This window comes from Lactuca virosa, chromosome 1 (assembly GCF_052849685.1).
Source record: "Lactuca virosa cultivar CGN04683 chromosome 1, Lactuca_virosa_CGN04683_v6, whole genome shotgun sequence".
NCBI lineage: Eukaryota > Viridiplantae > Streptophyta > Magnoliopsida > Asterales > Asteraceae > Lactuca > Lactuca virosa.
This window is the reverse complement of record NC_136426.1, coordinates 73779306-73798308: the sequence shown is the minus strand read 5'-3', so window position 1 is coordinate 73798308 and position 19003 is coordinate 73779306.

Here is a 19003-nt window from a genome sequence, read left to right as displayed (position 1 = left end):
AAGTAAAACATGTGACAATAATAACCTAATTAACTATGGTCTCAAAACTATTGAATATAAATAAAACCCTTATTATTTAATCACCTTATTAATTAGAATTGATTCATTGTATAATGTTTCGAGCAATCAACTAAACACTTGAATTAAACATCAGTCATGCCATGTTATAAACGTGCATACTATGTCTCTCTATGGTCCTTCCCTCGTGAACAGATCAATTGGACACTATTCCAATGATGCTCACTTCACAATTCCAAATTCTTGTCACTACTAGAATAAGGAGTTCAACCTTACATGCAATGATCTTCTGTGATGTCAAGGCTTCAAAGTCACAGAGACTTGGCCAACGATATTATAGAATGTTCCATTGGAACTTTGTTACTGAAAACAATTCCAAAATAATGAAGTTTCAAATTCAAGGCACACTCCTAAAACACCTTCCTTGCATTAAAGTTTCTAACTCACATGTAGATTATAATAATCAACTCCCTTTATTGAAACATTTCCATATTCCCATATGACCATCAATCTTGATCGAGAATCATCCCAATCTAAAACATGTCACTATGGTCCTTCCATCCAATACTATATTTCCAACTGTCCACAAGCAACCAATCCTTTGGTATAACCTCGGAATGTTCCTGACAATTTATAAACTTTAGTCACACAAAGTTCTAGTCCTTTTTCCCTCTCAGTGCCCAAGGCATTTGGAAAAATCGGAACAAGTGAATATTATAGCATATATAATCGATCATATATCTGAAGCATGTGGGACTCGATTCAGTATGTCTTACATAAGGACCTGATATCTATTCAGTCTCTTGCTATAATATTTTCATATATCGAATTTCCTATGTTGAATCATTTCAACACGATATTCATATATGTCCATGACTAAGTTTTATTAAACTATCAATCTAAACTTTGATTTTCGAAAAGAAGTATGAGTGCCCTCTCCTTTAAGCCTAACTACAGCGAAACAATCTCCAAACTTTGCAACTTTCAAATTTGTAAACTTTGTTTCCTACAAATAGTATTTCCAACTTGCAACACTTAGCATAACAATTATGCTCCCACTAGCTTTGACATGTATCCAGAAATCAACTCGACTTCTAGAAATCAATGATATTGACTTTCTTACTAAAGTGCAGATTTCTGATACATGATGCTTTGACAAGTCTTTAAATAGACTTCTCAATCTTATACACCTTCATTAGATAGCATGTGTGTGTGTGTTCAAAAACCCTTTCAGAACTTATAGATTTATGTCTTGAAAGTTCAAACAATTCATTACCATTTCTCACAATCTGAACTAACAAAAGGGATGCCATAATCATATTACAAATTTGAGAATGCAATTAACACAACCACTAACCATAATGATATTTTCAGATCTTTAAAATCTAATAGTGAAAGTGTTTCCTCATAATCATTCTCATGAATTAGAGCGAAACCTTTTGCCACCTAGATTTTATGGTGTATGCGTTCCCATCCATGTGAATTTATCATTTCCAAACTACAATAATAAGATAATGTTTATGACAAACCAAATTTAAATTTAGCTTTCATGGACTGAACTTTGCTTATTCTTAATTTCTTGTCATCTGGTAGCACGAGGGCCTACCAGTGCTTCTATGTTGTTAAGCAGTTCACCCATATTGATCAATGTACTTTCACTAACCAACGTATTAAGCCTTTTGCTGTCAAATGAGAACCATAGAATTCACTAGCATTGCCAACCCAACTGGAAGGTGCACAGAAACAAGAATGTGTCAACTTAACAGGATAGGTTATCAACCTCAGGTCATGTGCTAGTGATAACTAAAAGGTTAATTATTGATTGACTTCTGAAACTCTTTAAGATCATTAAGATTCCTACTGAATTCTTGACATATAAGTTTCTCTCTCAAGGAACATTCCTTGACGAGCAAAAACAAATATTCAAAAGTTAGTGTGGATTCTCGACAAGAAACACTTCATGGAATTGGCCTTAATTCATCCTTTGTTTTAACTAAAACATCATAACTTTCAATTCCAAATGTGCTAGAGCAAGAAAACATTATTACTCCACATTTCATGAGGTGTTATAAACCTACTTAGTATAAAATAAATTTCAAGATACGATTCAAAGTAACTAGAGCATGGCTCTAAAACTTGATTATAAACGAAATATGACCCATCTCTCGATTGAACCATTTCAACAATATCTGATTCCTCTTCTTAGTTAAACAATTGCACTAAGAAGCTCTTTGAGGATCAATTGAGACATAGTTCCACAATCATTAAGATGATCACAAAACACGATACTAAAGTACTCTCATTTCCTTTCAGATCGGAGAAACCTTTATCTTTCTGCTCTTATTCGTTCTGCCACTCTTTGAAAAACACTTTTCAAAATGTTAGAATTATGCTTAATCTTATAAATACAACCATATTTACTGAATCATTAGTAAATCATGACGAATAGAATTTTCATCCTTTGTGGCAGATTTGAATCATCCATATCAATGGACTAGATTCATTAGTCCTTCACTTTGACTCACATAAAACATGTGATCAACGAATTAGTCATAATCTTCCAAATATTAAGATTCTCATACATCACACAATTCAAATTGTATGACTCCAAGTTTCTATCCAATTGGAACTTGGGTGATGAGAATTCTTTATCACTTAGTCAATCATGACATTTACCACAAGTGAAATAATAACAATCAAATCCATAATTAATATTGCTAATAATAGAAATGTAACTAACACTTTCATAAATGTCATCGCAAGGAAATATAAAGTAAACCTAATATATAAACCAAAATTTCACTTTTATTGATAATAAACGAAAAAATGGAACTTTTCCTTACAATGCATAAATGAAAACAATGTTTCTAGACATTTCCTAAGAAATCTATTAAATTATAATATCTCCTAAGTGGTAGCTTCCAAAATCTAATCATCGAACCATGCAATCGAGATCTATATCTCACGATCAGATTCAGCTCACTCTTCTTAAGCTTCCTTCTTTCTCTTAAATCTCGCAATACCATCAAAATGTGATCATCACATCATATTAAGAGTCTATGAATAGGAACTTATTTAAATAATGGATTTAGATAATGGATATACCTGAAGTAGAGTCACACGAGTTGACTTTACCATCTCTAAGATCTTTCAGGTTGTCTGGGCAGCTTCACAACCAATATCCCTTCAATTGGCAATAGAAACATATGGATTCTTTAGGATTAGTTTATGTTTCTATATCAGAACTACCCTTTCTCTTTACCATATGATCAAACAGTTTGACCTTGGTCGATCCTTTTCCATTGGGAAGAGAAATATTTTATAGACCACCATTGTTAATGTTCATGGAATCTTTGGAATCAGATCCTTCAAACACTTTTGCTTCACTTGTGCTATTAAGCATTTCTCCTTCATCATTAATCAACATATGTGTCAGATCAATTAGGGTCACTTCGTGGTTACTCATAGAAAAGTTCTTAATGAACTGACTATATGACTCAGGAAGTGAAAGTAAAACCAAATCAATGGCGTGCTCCCTTGGGAAAACGACACTTATTCTATCCAATTTGTCAATGTGCGATTTTATTTCTAGAACATACGCACACATAGATTTTCATCTGGTTTCTTACATGCCAGTAGGCTTGATTAGTTTCATATCTTTCGACTCGAGACATGGGGAGAGTCACTGGAGGATGAGGAAGAAGAGTTGGAGAAGTATGATTTCCACCATTGCTCGAAGAAGGGAACATACTTTCACCTTGATCAGAATATGGAAGATCATATTCAGAAGGAAGAGGAAAATTGTAATGCCCTATTCTGAATCGTTATCCATTTGGGTGTGAGTGATGTAATGTAGATGTCTTGGGCGTTCGGATTTGGTTTTGGAGCCAAGGGGTATTTTGGTAAAAGGGTAGTAGGCTTTTTATGGAAATTGGATTTTTGTTCGGGAAATTTTATGGAAAGTATGATTTAATTAAAGTTTAGAGCTTCTCGTTACCTTTTCATGGATATAAGGGTCGTCGAAATCGGATTTATAACGAAAAAGTTAAGGCCTTCTGAGTATTTTAGGGCTTAAGAGGGAACCCTAGTACGCGGGGCATACATAGGGAGTACGCAGGGAGTACTAGTGCGAAGGGCAGTACAGTGGGCGTACATTGGTGTACGGTTATCATACTGAGAAGGAACGATCGCGAACCTCGGCCTCGTACGTTAGGCGTACAGCGAGTACGTTGGGCGTACAAGGGGTGTTTAAAACCTAATTTTTGAGGAAGTGTTCCCTATTTAAGCATCTTGGGTATTTAGGGATGGTCTCTTTACCAGCCCCCAAACGTCCTAAAGCCCTAAATCGACCCCTTTAGCCTCTTGGTGGAGTTCTTGGGCTATTAAGAAGACTTTGGTACTCATTTTTTCCTTTGTGAAAGAAGTAGAGAAGCTTGAAGTTGATTTGTGTGGTGAAAAGACTTTGGATCCAGAATCATCATCTTGTGGGAAAGCTTTCTAAGGTATCAAGTTTGCATCTTGGTTTGTGTATGTTTACATCTCTTCATAGTTTGTTGGTTATGCTTTTGGTCCCTTTTTGGGTTAATGGAAGGGTTAAGTCGTTTAAGGGCATGTTCTTTTAGATCTGAGGTTGTTTTGATCTCCTTGAGCTTAAAGGTGCAAGCTTTATGAGATTTTTGGTGTCATGCAAGCATTAAGTCACTTATTAAGTCCCTTTTTAAGCTTAAGAGCTTCTTTTAGCCATGCTTGAACGTAAAGTTGGCAACTTTACGTGATAATCCAGCTCAAGGAAGTCAGATCTGTGTTTTGGAGCTTTGTCTGGAGGGGTTAAGTGTTAAAATCAAGTTTTGGGTTGAAGATGGTGAGTATGTTGGGCGTACAAGCAGGTACACTTAGCTTACAAGCCTCCAAGTAAGTACAATATGCGTACGTGTTGAGTACGCTCCGCGTACTCGGTCTGTTTGGCCTTAGGGTTTGAGCTATCTTTTGGGCTTGGTTGCTTGGGGTATTGTTGGGCCATCTGAGAACAAGTGTTTTGGATTAGGGAAAAGTTAATCAGCTTTAGGGTAAGGCCCATGTAAGGTTTCTACCAAATTTGGATGACTATTTGGTTTGTGGGTCTTTTGATTGTGAGTTTGCGCCTTAGTCTTGGACCAAACTAGGTGAGGGGTAAAATGGTCTTTTTACCCCATGTATGGATTGTTGGATTTGGATTGGAACCCAATGTTAACTGGGTGTTATTTGATTATTGATAGCTCAAGGAATTATCGGATCACCAGCCAGGGATTATCAGTGTGATTCAGCAGTGCGAGGTGAGTCTCCTCACTGTACTATGGGTCAAAGGCACCAATGCCGGCCTGTTTGGTTTACGTATTATAGGAAGACCATGGGTGGCCCTTGGCAACTGATGGGTTTTAAGCATAAGAACAATCCTATGTGCTTATACAAACCCTAATGCTTGGATCTAGGTTTCTCTATTGTACATGCATTGAATCCAAGACTTGCAAACCCTAATCTAGCATACATAATTCGAAAATTAACTTAATACATCAGATCTAGATGTTTACCTCTTCAAAGATTGGCTTAGATCTTCTTTTCTTCTTCTCTTGAGCTTAGAGTCACAATTGTAACTCCTCTAATGGATCACAAACGCCTCAAGCAAGAAGGAAACTTTGAGAGAGGAGGGAGGATGCTAATTTTCGGCCCTAGGGTTTCTCTTGGAAGCAAGTGGCCGAAAATTGGAGCCTTAGGGTCTTATTTATAGTGCAGGCTGCTAGGGTTTCAGTCTAAACCCTAATGGATACCTTAGCCACCAAGTAGCCCAAGGAACCTTCTGGAATAAGGCCCTTGGACGAAAATATGATGATCCTTCATCATAATTTCGTTCCCCCTTAGTCCATTAGGTTTCCCAACCCAAAACTCAACTATCACACATTTGACAGTTTATGCCCCTTTATTTAATTAATCTCTTTTAGTCACCAAATTAATTCCTAATTAATTTATGACTAATACTAATTAAATAAATATGATTTCTCCTTTAATATATTATTCTTATAATATATTAATAAACCATAATATCCTCTCTCTCATATCAAATTACCTTGTCAAGTTGCTTCGGTGAAGGCAACCCAAAAGGACCATGCATAACCGGGTCAAGTACATACCAAATACAGTTACGGGCTTAGACACTAATCCAACAGTCTCCCACTTGGATAAGTCTAGTAATTATATCTCACATACGACTTCAAGATCTGGTTGCAATCGCAGCTCTTATACGCTTCTATCAACTCTGATCAAAATCCTATCCCTCAGATAAGGGATCGTATAATCCTCTGTTCTAGATATCATGCTGACAATACTTATTATCCAGCATTTTGTTTCTCGATCTCTGATTTATTCGACATAGAATTTAGTTGAACACATCAACTTCATTCTGACCGGGCCCGACACATAAGTCAAACTAAATCATCGAGTGGCCAAGATATCGCTTTTATTCTCTTAGAATAAAAGGTACATAAAACTTCGACTTATATGCTTTTATCATTTACTAGCTAAGTCACACACAATAATGCGTTTTATAACATCAAGTTACTGATGCGTTTTCGCATTATCAATGCATAATCAACTAGCAAACAACAACCATATCTCTAGGTTTAAAGATTATATGATATTATCATCTTGCGATCACTTATGGTAACTTTCATGAAGTGATACTAGCAAGTGCGGGTTTATTCCAATGCTCAAAACAAATTTCATAAGCACTCATAAACTTCGTAGCAAACCTTTGCTATGTCTAAAACCTTTCAGACAATCTACAAACAAATTTATGACAATCTTCTTTCATATCTACTTCCAACATATGAGCGATTGTGGACTGTTCGAACAATCTTATTATTCAGGAAGTCAAAACATGCAAAATTTGAAATAACAGATAAATAATCAACACAAGATAGTAACTTTCTTCTAAATAACACACCTTTATTTAATCATCAAAATGTTGAATACAAAATTATCCATTACAAATTTCCTACCTATCTAATCTAAACTAATATCGTCCTTTAGTCCAACGCTCCTAGTGTGCTTCAAATGCTTAACCCTACTCAGTCCCTTCGTAAGGGGATCTGCTGGGTTATCTTCTGACGTACCCTCTTCACAACGAGGAGTCCCTCTTCTACCCGATGTCTAATAAAATGGTATTTCCTGTCGATATTTCGAGATCTGCCATGATCTCTTGGTTCCTTGGTCAAGGCAACCGCTCCTTCATTATCACAGAAAATTTCCATGGGCTCCTTTATGGATGGCACAACTCCAAGGTCTGCAATGAAGTTCTTCAACCATATAGCCTCCTTTGACACCTCGCTTGCCGCAATGTACTCTGATTCGCACGTTGAATCAGCCACGGTCTCTTGCTTGGAACTTTTCCAAGTCACTGCTCCTCCATTCAGGGTAAAGACCCAGCCTGACTGCGATCGGTAATTATCCCGATCCGTCTGAAAACTAGCATCACTGTACCCTCGCACCCTTAAGTCATCACTCCCACCGAGGACTAGAAACCATTCCTTGGTCCTTCGTAGGTACTTAAGAATATTCTTGACAGCAATCCAATGCGCCCTACCAGGGTTCCCTTGATATCTGCTGACCATGCTCAAAGCGAAGGCCACATCAGGGCGAGTACAGGTCATAGCGTACATAATCGAGCCAACTGCGGAAGCGTAAGGTACTCGGCTCATATCAGCTATCTCTGCCTCTGTACTTGGGCTCTGAGTCTTACTCAGTTTGGTATTGCATTGGATTGGTAACTCCCCTTTCTTGGAATTTTCCATACTAAAATGTTTTAGTACCTTTTCCAAGTATGTATCCTGACTAAGTCCTATCAGTCTCTTACTTCTGTCTCTCACTATCCTTATTCCCAGTATATATGCAGCTTCTCTGAGGTCCTTCATAGCGAAACACTTCCCAAGCCAGGATTTGACCTCCTGCAAGGTTGGAATGTCGTTTCCTATGAGTAGTATGTCATCGACATACAATACGAGGAAGCTCACATGACTCATCTTCGTTTCGCAGAAAACCAAACTCTTTGACCTTCTCGTCAAAACAAAGATTCCATCTGCGAGATGCTTGCTTTAATCCATAAATGAATTTCTCAAGCTTGCACACTCTATTTGGATGCTTCGCATCGACAAAACCCTCTGGCTGATTCATGTAAACATCCTCAGCCAACTTTCCATTTACAAAAGCGGTTTTTACGTCCATCTGCCAGATTTCATAATCATGAAACGCAGCTATTGCGAGCATTACCCTAATAGACTTTATCTTGTCAACTGGCGAGAAGGTCTCATCATAGTCAACTCCAGGAGTTTGAGTAAAGCCCTTCGCAACCAATCGCGCTTTATAAGTATGCACTATCCCATCCATGTCTGTCTTCTTCTTGAAGATCCACTTGCATCCGACTGTCTTACGACCCGGTACATTATCAACCAAATTCCAAACTTGGTTGTCATACATGGACTGAATCTCTCTGTCCATTGCCTCTTTCCATTTAGCAGACTCTGGGCCTGCCATGGCTTCCTTGTAGCTTTTAGGTTCGTCCAGATTTATTAGTGTACTATCACTAATAAACGTATCCCCGTCAGTAGTAATATGGAAACCATAAAACTGGGGTGGAACAATAACTCTACTCGAACGTCTAAGTGGTAAGGACTGGTCAATTGCTTCAACAGGAGTTTCCTCCTCAGGTTGAACGCCAGTTTCAGAGGTTCCTTCATCTCCTGACTCTTGAAGCTCTTCAAGGTCAATCTGACTCCCACTGTCTCCTTGACTTATGAGTTCTCTCTCTCTGAAAACTCCTCTCCTAGCAACAAAGACAACATTGTCACTTGGTCTATAGAAGAGATAGCCAAAAGACTTCTGTGGATAGCCGATGAAATAACACTTCTCACTACGAGGTTCTAGCTTGTCGTGAGTCTCTCGTCTTACGAAAGCTTCACAACCCCAAACCTTGATATGTACTAACGAGGGAGCTTTCCCTGTCCACATCTCGTGAGGTGTCTTGGCAACCTTCTTGGTGGGAACTAAGTTAAGGATATGGGCGGCAGTCTCTAAGGCATACCCCCAGAATGAGATTGGTAACGAAGCACGACTCATCATAGAACGAACCATGTCCAACAAGGTTCGATTACGTCTCTCAGCCACACCATTCAATTGTGGCGTTCTAGGAGGCGTCAATTGCGAAACTATTCCACATTCTTTTAGATAGTCGTGAAACTCAAGACTTAGGTACTCTCCTCCTCGATCAGATCGAAGCATCTTGATTTTCCTGCCCAGCTGATTCTCCACTTCATTTTTAAACTCTTTGAACTTTTCAAAGGTTTCTGACTTTTGCTTGATCAAGTAGATATATCCATATCTACTATAATCGTCTGTAAAAGTCATGTAGAAGCGACAAGCGTCCCTTGTGGTGGATCTAAAGGGTCCACATACATCTGTATGTATACACCCTCATCCCTTTCACATGTACCAGTAAAGGGTGACTTGGTCATCTTCCCAAGTAAACAAGATTCACACACGTCATCGTCCCTGAGGTCGAATGACTCCAAGACTCCATCCTTTTGGAGTTGGGCTATGCGTTTCTTGTTAACATGGCCAAGGCGACAATGCCACAAGCATGCTTTGTCCAAACTTGTGGACGAATCAATATTCAAAACATCATTTCCTAAATTATCTATAACTAACACAGATTCATAAATCCCATTACAAGGTAATGCATTGAAATAAAAGACACCATTCAAATAAGCATTAATAGAACCATTACTATTATCAAATGAATATCTGAAACCTTGTTTAAACAAACCATGAAAAGAAATGATGTTTCTTGCCATATCTGGCGAATAGCAACAATTATTTAAATCTAGCCCTAACCCATTACTCAACACTAAGGAATAAACTCCGATCTTGGTTACTGGTGAAGACTTCTTGTTTCCCATGATCAAGTTTTGTTGGATTAATGTCTAAGTCCATAACTATAATTGGTAAGACTTGACCCGACCCGGCATGGTCCATTTGGGTTGCATGGCATCATGCATTTGGATAGACTATAATGAGAGAAATAACACTTAAGGTTGGTTAATATATTATAAGTTCTAATATATTAATAAGGTTATTTAATTAGTATTGATCAAGAATTAATTTGGAATTAATTAAGTGATCAAAAGGAGACTAATTAAATATATGGGTTGATTGTGTAAATCATTCATTCTTATATATGTGGGCTTGTGATCCAAGATTCCTTATGTTGGACTAAGTCCATGGGGTGACCCATGGATACTCCATGGAGGTTAAAATCCATAGAGCATAAGGAATGGGTAAAGTTATGAGTTACATGGTGTAACCCTAATAGCCACCATATAAAAGAATCCCATGGCTCAAGAAATCGTGCACTAATGTGTGAGTGTGAGGGCTAGACGATTTCAAGGAGTGTTCAAGTTTCTCTCAAGTTATTCCAAGTGTATTTGGTGTTGTGTGAACCATTTGAGGTGTCACACTTGGGGCACTAGGCACTCAAGCTTCATGAAGACATTCTACATCAAAGAGGTATGTATTCTATCTTGTTATATTTATTATTTTGTATGCTAGATTAGGATAATACCTTGGATGTTCATAATTGTATGTATAATAGAGAAAACATAGATCCAAGGTATTTAGGGTTGCATGTACACTTAGGAGTGTTAGAATGCTCATAACCCAACAGTGGTATCAGAGACTAGGCTTGTTTTCTTGTTATACTTGCAAAAGTAGCTGAAAAATCGAGTTGGATGCATATATTCGATTGTTTTGGCTGGAATTGGACTAGGAACATTACCCTAAGATGTTTTTGGACTTATAAACTTGTTTTTGATGTGGTAATGTTCATGCTAATCCAATTTCTAAGATAATTGTCATAATTTCAAGATTTGTATTAGTTTGTATGTTCATGCTAATTTCTTGAAGATTGATGATTTGAATTATCTTGTTCTTATGAGGTTCTTAGATTAATAAAAAAGTTGTGTGAAATAGTTGTTTTCAATCCATTTTAATCTAAGAGTTGATTCCAAAGTGTGTTTTTGTAACTTGTCCTCAAGTTATATGAAAAGCCACATTTAAGAATCATAAAACTCATAAAAGTTGGCAAAGGTTACAAAATGAAGAGTCTAGTTCTAATTAAATGGTTTTATGACTCCATAACTTGTCCTCAAGTTATGGAGGTTCAAGAGTCTCTTCATTAAATTAAAAAAAAAGTGTAACCTTAATTAGTTCCATAAGTTACAATAAAAAAAAGTTATTTTTTTTATTAATTAGTTTAAAGTCTTCCATAACTTGTCCTCAAGTTATGGAACTTGAAGAGTTTTTTTTTAATTAAAACTACTTTAAACTCATAAGTTATGGAATTAATTAGTTTTGAATAGTTTCAAAACTTGCCCTCAAGTTTTGGAATTTGAAAAAGTTTTCACTTATGAATACTTTAATTCCAAGTTAGCCATTAGAATTTTAAAAGTTAAAATTCAACCCTTATACTTTATAATATTATAAGTTAATAATATTTATATATATGTATAAGAGTAAAGTCAGTCTTACCGTTAGTAGGCCTCATTCACGAAGCCGGTCTATAAGGGGGGTATAAGGTTACTGCCTATAAAATGGCAGTTTAATGGGTGTCCACTCTCACCCACCGCTTCCTTGACCGGTGGAGGGTCGTTAGCCGAACGGGTAGGACAAGGACTATAATTCTCCTTTCATTAAAAGTATTAATGATAAATACTAAGTAACTAAACTCTTATTAATACCCAATCTTAGTTACTTAGGAAAATGTGAATTTGGTGCTAACCCATGAAATTACACTTTACACTTTGCTTAAGTCGTTAGTGGAGCGTGTGTGGTTAACCGGCACACTAACCTGGACTTAACAAGGTAGGCAAAGGGTAACTTAATATTTATCATAGTGGAGCGTGTGTGGTTAACCGACACACTGATTAAGGGGTAAATATTAAGGGTACCAAGTATATTTGCATGGTTATTCACACCTTGTTTTGTGATCCTCGGCATCCCAGTCACAAAACCTGAAGGGCACACTCGAGATTGAAACATGCCTTTGAACAGTTCAATGAATCTCAAAGATCTAGGACTTTCAAATCCAATTAAAACCTAATAAATTATTTTGTTTTTCATGGTGGAAATTGGTGAATCGTCATTCACCTACCTTCAAATATTTTATAGCTTGGATTATGGCATCCCTCTTCTAAGTTATAAAATAGTTTGTTGGGTCCTAGCCTTAATATTTCATATTGGGTGTCATATTAAGGACTTTAAATCAACTATCTTGAATATCTCCCAAAAAGATGTCTGGTCTAGACATTTATGATCTTCCCAAATCTCTTGAAACAAGCTTTCCTAAATGAAGATGATGTCCCATGGATATCATACTTCTTTCACCTCCTCCAATTATTCTCCACTAACCCACAAGTTCCTAAAAAGTTTAAGGTCACTCAAGCCCTATTAGAAAGGCAAGGTCTAGGTGTGATCACATCTTGGAGATGTAGTCACATATTGACAAGCCGGGAGAGTTGGGTGTCAAAGTCTTGAGAAAGTTGGTGGCTCAACTACTTTCTAAGTCACATAGTGAGTTCTTTTGGGAATCCTATGAAACAGACTAAGACAAGACCCTTAATGATCTTATCTATTTGCTAAGATCAACTTCCTAAAACGCTATGGACATTGACAATGATGACATTGGATATCCAGTAAAGCTCTCTCTTCCCAATGGAAAGGGATGGGCCATAGTCAACTCGGTTGACCCAATGGTAAAGAGAGAGGCGAAGTCTGAGATAGTCCCATTATCAAGGGTCCATAGGTAACTATTGCCAAAGGAAGGGGCATTGGTTACGAAGCTGCCAAATTTACCTAAGGATGTTAAAGTCAATAAGTTTGGCTCTACTTCAGGTAAAGTCCATTGTCTAACTCTATTAAGTACATGCTGATTCTGATCGCGAAGATGGATTTCAATCGCATGGTTCGGTGATCAGAATTTTGGGCTATTACTTAAGAGTTATGATATTTATATTGCTTAGGAATAGATAACAACAAGGTTTTCATATGGATTGTAAGGATAAGTTTTTCCGCAAAGTTTTAAAATAAAAGAAAAAGGTTTTGATTTTATTTATTTTAAGTATCCTTACAATGGCATTTGTGAAAAGTTGTTGCTTATAAGATTCCATTGATAGCAATATTGGAAAAATGGATTTGATTCTTTCGGTTGTGGCAGTGTCTAATATTACCAAATAAGGAAAGATTCTCATCACCCAAGGTTCAATTGGACCGAAACTTGGAATCATGCAAGTTGTATAGTATGATGAATGAGAACTTTCAGCTTGGAAAATTAAGACTAATTCCTTATGTGAATAAGGACTAAGGGATCGAGTACACATTCTTGTGCACTGGTCAAGTCCACCACAAAAGATCAAGAAGACTATTCGTCATGATTTACTTAAGTTCAGTAAATATGGTTATACTTATAAGTTTAAGTATAAGTCTGTAGCATTGGAGAAGTTTCAATGTAAGACAGAACGAATAAGAAGAATCAAAGTATGGCAGAAAGATAAAAGTTTCTCAAATCTGAAAAGATGGGAGAGTACTTTAGTATCATGTTTATGATCATCTTAATGATTAAGATACCATATCACAATTGGTCCTCTAAAGTCAAGAAGAGGAGTCATGAATTGTTGAAATGGTTAAATCAAAAAGATGAGTCATACTTCGTTCCAAAACAATTCTTAGAGTCATACTCCAAGATTGTAACTTGAGTGACATATCTTAAAGAGGGTTTTTTAACACTAGTCAAATGTAAGAGTAAAAGGTTATCTACTCTTGTACATTTGAAATTGGTAAGTTGTGATGTTTTGGATAAAACAGAGACCAACTTAGGCCAATTGTGTAAAGTGTTAGTCTTGATAAAGAATCCGCACTATCTCTTGAATATTTGACAAGGGAGTCTTATATGTCAAGAGGACAGTGGGAGTCTTAAAGCTCTTGAAAGTTTCAAAACTTAATCAAGAATAAAACCTAAAGTCCTTCACTAGCACACAACTTGAGGTTTATAACCTATCGTGTTGAAATTTTTGTGCCTATTCAAGTTGGCTTTGCATAGGAGTTCTGAGAGTTCTCAATTGGTTGCACAACTACTTGGAAGCAATGGCAGGCACCTGAGCTGCCAAATGGCAAGAATTTAAGATTGCACAAGTTTAATCAATATGAGTTTGGATTTGTCACTAACCTTGTCTTGTGATTATGGTTTTGACAAATTCACATGGATAAGAACACATACACTATTAAATCTAAGTGTCATAAGGTTTCTCTCCGATTCATGAAAATGATGGTGAGGAAACACTTTCACTAAGTAGATTTTAGCTAGATAGCAATTGTGATATTTGCATTCTCAAAGTCGTTAGTGGAGCGTGTGTGGTTTACCGGCACACTAACATGGACTTGTGAGAAGTGGCAAAGGTCTAAACAATTGAGACTATGATTACGACATCCCTTTTCATAGTTCTAAAATTGTTTAGACACACATGTGAGCTATCTAAGAGAGGTGTATGATTTTGATAAAGTTTTATCAAAACAATCTAGTATCAGAAATCTGAACTTTGGTAAGAAAGTCAGCTGATTTCTGAGTACATGTCAAAGCTAGTGGGAGCATAAGTGTTATGCTAATAATGATCATGTTAGTGGGAGCATGATAATTATGACAAAGGTTGCAAGTTAGCAATGTTAATTATAGAAAACAAAAGTTTCAATTCGTGAGGTTGCAGGGGTTGAAAAAGTTGTTTTGCTATAATTAAGGGAGAGGAAATTATACTTCATTTCAATTCTAAAAGCTTAGATTGAGATTTTAATCGTATTTAATCAAGGATATATATATATGAATTTCATGTTGGAATGGCTCAACATAAGGAAATTCTATATATGGGTCCATTATTTGCGTTCTAAAATTCGATTATGATTACGGCATCCCTTTTCATAATCTGAATTTTGAGAACTTGGCAAATTGAAATGGAAATATTATAGCAAAAGACTGGTTTAGTCTTTATGTGAGACATCATGAATCGTGTCCCATATGCTTCGGATATAGGATCGATTACATGTGCTATATTCATCCTTTCTAAAATTTTCCAAATGCCTGGGGCATTATGAAGGGAAAAGGTCTAGAATTGGATATGACTAAAATGATTAAGCAATTGTCGAGGACAATCTAAGGTTTACCAAAGATTGGTTACTCAAGGACAGTTGGAAGTATAATGTTAATTCTGGAAGGACCATATTGATATAATCTGTAAGGAGGCAACTCTTGTTCAGAAGTGATAGTCAAAATGGAATATGTAAATGTTTCAAAGTTAGAAATTATTCAATCTGTGTAAGATTAGGAAACTTAATGAAAGAAGGATGTTTCCAAGGAGCTGATCTCCTTTGGAATGTCTGTAATGATTGTTGTCAAGTCTTTCTGACTTCGTGCATAATCATTAAGAGGATCAATGCATATAAGTTTAGAATCTAACAGATTTCAGTAAATGGCATGAATTTGGAATTCTTGCATTTGCAGTAAGGATTTGGGACTGTGAAAAGAGGATCATTGGAGTGATGTTCAATTGATCTAGTTTACAAAGTAAAGATCATAGACAAACATAGTATGCATACTTGGTGTATGGCATGACTAGTGTTTAGAAAACATAGTGTACATGCTTGGAGCATGGGACAACTATTGTTTTAAATTCAAGTATAAAGTTGATAAAACCGAAACAATGAATAATGAGTAATCAGTATGGTGATGAATAAAAGTTTTTATTTATATTCATAGGGTTTGATACCATATTTGATTCATTTATTCTTGTGTTTCACTTTGCATGTTTTGACTTCCAGAATAACTAAGTCGCTCTTCCTGAATGATTAAGTTATTCAAACCATCCACAGTCGGTCATATGTTGGAAGTAGATATGAATCAAGACTGTCATGGGTTGGTTTGTAGAGGTCCAAGTTGGTGGACAAAGTGGTGCTACAACACTCATGAGTGCTCATAAGTTCTGAGTATTGGATTCAACCCGCGCTCATTTTAATCACTTCATGGATTTTATCACGAGTGATCATGAGACGATAATATCTTATATTCTTCAAACTTAGAGATATGAGTTGTTACTATGAGTTGGTTATACATTGATTGCACGAAAACGCATTGGTAACTCGATGTTATAAAACGTGCCTTTGTGTATGATTCAAAAAGTAGTAGAACAAGCCATATGAGTCGAAGTTTATCCATTCCTTTTACCTTCGGGATAAAAGCGATATCTGTGGGCCCCTCGATGATTTAAAGATGATACATGTGAGTGCTTGGCCAAGCCAGGACTGATTTGATTTGTTCAGTCAGTCAGTCATCATGAATCGGAAATCGGGAAACAACAAATGGACAGAGAGAATGATTGATAATCCATGTCTCAGTCCATATGATATCTAGAATGGAGGAATATATTATCCCTTATCTAATGGACAAGTCATTGACAAAGGTCAGAGTTCATCGACAAGGTCAGAGTTCGACAGAAGCTTTTGAGAGCTACGATTGCTGATCGGTTCCTGAAGTCATACGCAATAATAGTTTTAGACTTATCCAAGTGGGAGACTGTTGGATTAATGTCTAAGTCCATAACTATAATTGGTAAGACTTGACCCGACCCGGCATGGTCCATTTGGGTTGCATGGCATCATGCATTTGGATAGACTATAATGAGAGAAATAACACTTAAGGTTGGTTAATATATTATAAGTTCTAATATATTAATAAGGTTATTTAATTAGTATTGATCAAGAATTAATTTGGAATTAATTAAGTGATCAAAAGGAGACTAATTAAATATATGGGTTGATTGTGTAAATCATTCATTCTTATATATGTGGGCTTGTGATCCAAGATTCCTTATGTTGGACTAAGTCCATGGGGTGACCCATGGATACTCCATGGAGGTTAAAATCCATGGAGCATAAGGAATGGGTAAAGTTATGAGTTACATGGTGTAACCCTAATAGCCACCATATAAAAGAATCCCATGGCTCAAGAAATCGTGCACTAATGTGTGAGTTTGAGGGCTAGACGATTTCAAGGAGTGTTCAAGTTTCTCTCAAGTTATTCCAAGTGTATTTGGTGTTGTGTGAACCATTTGAGGTGTCACACTTGGGGCACTAGGCACTCAAGCTTCATGAAGACATTCTACATCAAAGAGGTATGTATTCTATCTTGTTATATTTATTATTTTGTATGCTAGATTAGGATAATACCTTGGATGTTCATAATTGTATGTATAATAGAGAAAACATAGATCCAAGGTATTTAGGGTTGCATGTACACTTAGGAGTGTTAGAATGCTCATAACCCAACAAGTTTATCCTTCCATGCTCCACTTCCCTACTTTTTCTTAGCCCCTGCAAATCAGAACAAATGTGGTAACCACATCCAGTATCAAGGACCCATGAAGTAGCAAGTGATGAGTTATTAGATTTAATCAAATACATACATGCAAAGGTGGGCTTTATCTTCCCATCCTTAATGTCCTGCAGATATTTTTGGCAGCTTCATTTCCAGTGGCCCTTCTGGTGGCAATAGAAGCATTCTGCTTCCTTGGGGTCAGAAGAGGGCTTAACAGAACCTGCTTTGGTCCCACTAGAAGAGGAACCATATTGGTTCTTACCCTTATGGTGGCTCTTAGAAGGAGCCTTCCTCTTCTTTCCCTTTCCTTGGCCAATTGCCAACACAGGAGTAGCTACAGTAGATGATGATGCAATAGATTTGTCCTTGAGGTTGCTCTCAGCTGTCCTCAGGAGCCCTTGAAGTTTACTCAGGGTGACCTCTTCTTTGCTCATATGGTAGGTCATTCTGAACTGGTTGTAGCAGGAAGGCAAGGAGTGGAGGATGATGTCGATAGCCAAATCCTCATCAAACTTAACATTAAGTTTGAGAAGACGATCAACATACCTTTGCATTATTTGCAAATGAGCAGTTAGGGATTCTCCACTCCCCATCCTAGCGGTGATCATGTTGGTGATGATCTCATAGCGCTCTTGCCTCGCGCTCTGGTGGTACCTGTACAACAAATCTTGGTGCATCTCATATGGATACATGTCCTCATAGGACTTTTGGAGTTCGAGGTTCATGGTGGCCAACATGATGCGATGAACTTTCGTAGCATCACGCTTGTGGGCCTCAAAGGCGGCCATCTCTTCAGGAGTAGCTTCTTCTGGGTTGATCTTTTCTAGCTTCTCGTCGAGGACATATTCTTTGTCCTCGTAGCGAGTTATCATGCGAATGTATCTCATCCACTCGTTGAAGTTTGAGCCATCAAATGTCACCTTTTGACATAGGTTCATCAACGAGAATGACCCAGAAGTGTTGTTGTTTGCGTTTGCGTTAATAGAAAGGAACAAAGTTTGATTAGAAATGAATCCCCAATTAAACACCCAAATGAGAAATTAGGGCTAGGATCCAACAACATTATTTACAACTTAGAAAAGGGATGCCGTAATCTAAAAGTAAATAATTTGAAGGTAAGTGAATGACGATTCATTAATTTTCACCATGAAAAACGAAAAGAAATTAAGTTTTAAATGTATTTGAAAATTCCTAGATTTCTTTTGAGATTCATTGAACATTTCAATGGCATGTTTAAATCTCGATATGCACTTCAAATTTGCGACTGGGATGCAGAGGATCGCAAACAAGTTTGTGAATAACCATGCGAATCAACATGGTGCACTCAATGTCTTCATCACCTAATCAATGTGCTGGTTAGCCACGCACGCTCCATTGATCTATGATAAAACATCGAGCCACCCTTTGTCACCAATGTCAATCCCAAATTAGTGTGCCGGTTAGCCACACACGCTCCACTAACGTTTGACAGGGGTACAAAGTGTAATTCCA